Consider the following 2,500-nt stretch of genomic DNA (forward strand, 5'->3'; position numbering starts at 1 on the left):
ACACACACACACACACACACACACACACACACACACACACACACACACAGATAGACAGCAGACAGACAGACAGACACACACACAGACACACACACACACACACACACACACACACACACACACACGTCAGCATTAGTCATGACCAGTGGGTGTGTGTAAAGGAGGTATTCATGTAGTGTACGTGGGTGCCTGGACCCATTGTGTCATTTCTCAAAAGGGATGAACTCATTAGCGTGCATTGCAGTTCATTCCACTGTGTACCTGTGGTCTAATTCATAAAGCATGCACATATCTTGAGTGAGTGAGTGTGTGTGCGTGTGTGTTTGTGTCTCCAGTTTTCTCTGCATGCAAGGAGAGTAGAAGCAGTATTGCATGAAATGAAGAAATGTTATTTTTTCTTAAGTGGAAAAAGATAGCATACACTGTCATATTCATATAGTTTTACACACACTTGCAATCATTGACACACATATTATGTACACTACCACACTTTCACATACACATGCATGTTCACTCTCGCACACGCCCGCGCGCACACGCACACACACACACACACACACACACACTCTCTCTCTCTCCCTCACACACACATATGTGCACACAAACACACATTTCTTAATCCTCTTACTGGAACTAGGCCAATTTTATAATCTCCAGCTGAGGTGCACTGGAGCTTGAATGTGTGTGTGTGTGTGTGAGGATGAATGGTAGACAGCGATCCTGAGACACGGAAGGAGAGACCAAGACAAAAAGACTGAGAGGGACAGAGAGGGAGAGAGCGGCCCAGAAACATGGAGAATTGGGAGCAGTTAGACAGAGATCACATTGACCAGCGGCAGGTTTCCTATTGTTGTCTATGGTTCGGCAGCCGAGTGGTGGCAATGCTGGCGTAACGCTAGCGTTGAACAAGCTGAGCGTTGAACAAGCTGAGCGTTGAACAAGCCCAGCGTTGAACAAGCCCAGCGTTGAACAAGCCCAGCGTTGAACAAGCCCAGCGTTGAACAAGCCCAGCATTGAACAAGCCCAGCATTGAACAAGCCCAGCATTGAACTTGGTTCAATTTTCTAACACCAGCGTATTCAATTGGTAGTTAAGGCAAATCGTTTGTGTTGCCATAGGAACAAGATAGAACTTAGTATGGTCAGAGCGTTGGGTTACGCTTGCCTCTGCCACTGTGATCCCCACCTGTGATGGCCCCAGAGCTGCTTACATTTACATGTTTTCATTTAGCAGGCACTTTTATCCAAAGCGACTTTCGTATGTCAATTATATATAGAACAACTCGAGGTTAAGTGCCTTGCTCAAGGGCAAGACAGTGGAAGCCGGGAATTGAACCCACAACTTTTCAGGCTACTGCATGCTAGCCCAGCTCCTTAGCCACTACACTACTACTGCATGCTAGCCCAGCTCCTTAGCCACTACACTACTGCTGCATGCTAGCCCAGCTCCTTAGCCACTACACTACTACTGCATGCTAGCCCAGCTACTTAGCCACTACACTACTACTGCATGCTAGCCCAGCTACTTAGCCACTACGCTATCACCGCCCTGTAGCTGCTATGCTAAAGGGTCAGCACTACAAAACTTATACTTATTCACAGAGGCGGACAGAGTACACAGCTTCATTACTTGAGTAAAAGTACAGATACCCTTTGCTAAATTTTACTCAAGTACAAGTAAAAGTACAACAGTCAGATGTCTACTTAAGTAAAAGTACTGAAGTACTTGTTTTTAAAAGTACTTGAGTATCAAGAGTAGCCTACATTTTCTAAATATTGCATTACTATTGCCACAGTGCTTACAGTACAGATACGTCCTACATGGAGTTATGAAAAATGTTAATACCTTGGAGAATGTAAAAGGAATTGAAAGTAAAATCAAGTAATTTTCATCTTTTTACCATGTTGCCAGGGATGGGCAGTATTTCTAATACATGTATTTAAAATACGTATTTCAAATACAAAATACTATTTTGTAATTGAAACGCTTGAAGCGAAAACTATCATTAACTTGTTCAGAAAATTGAAATAGTCTGGCGAGGTGGGGCCACAGGTTGGCACATTCCCGGGATGGACCTGCTGCGTCTTCATCCATTGTTTTGTCCATGGTTTCGTCTCTTATCTAAATCTGACCATAGAGTTGACTTTGGCGGAAAGCTGAAGGTGATTGCTGATAGGCTGTCCCAATCAGTGGCGCCTGCACAATCCAATCACGTTTGAGAGGGAAACAACAAATTGAGGGTTTCCGAGATTTTTCTTTTTTCCTTTTTTTTTTTTTAGAAGTAGTAACAGGTACTCACGGTTATGGATAGAAATGTAGTGGAGTAGAGAGTACAATATTTGCCTCTCAAATGTACTTGAGTAAAGTCATGAGTACTGCCCAAAAATGATACTCGAGTAAAGTACAGATCCCTCAAAATTGTACTCAAGTACTGTACTCAAGTAAATGTACTCCGTTACTGTCCAGCTCTGCTTATTCATTTGGCTGACGCTTTTATAAA

The 2,500-nt window shown here is 43.4% G+C and overlaps 1 protein-coding gene across 1 annotated transcript in view; it reads right to left on the minus strand.

Moving 5' to 3' along the window:
* itfg2 (integrin alpha FG-GAP repeat containing 2) overlaps positions 1–2,500 on the minus strand; it is a 23,870-nt gene that overhangs the window by 6,704 nt on the left and 14,666 nt on the right. The window lies entirely within an intron of this gene.

The sequence above is a fragment of the Alosa alosa genome, chromosome 17, assembly GCF_017589495.1.
Source record: "Alosa alosa isolate M-15738 ecotype Scorff River chromosome 17, AALO_Geno_1.1, whole genome shotgun sequence".
Classification (NCBI taxonomy): Eukaryota; Metazoa; Chordata; class Actinopteri; order Clupeiformes; family Clupeidae; genus Alosa; species Alosa alosa.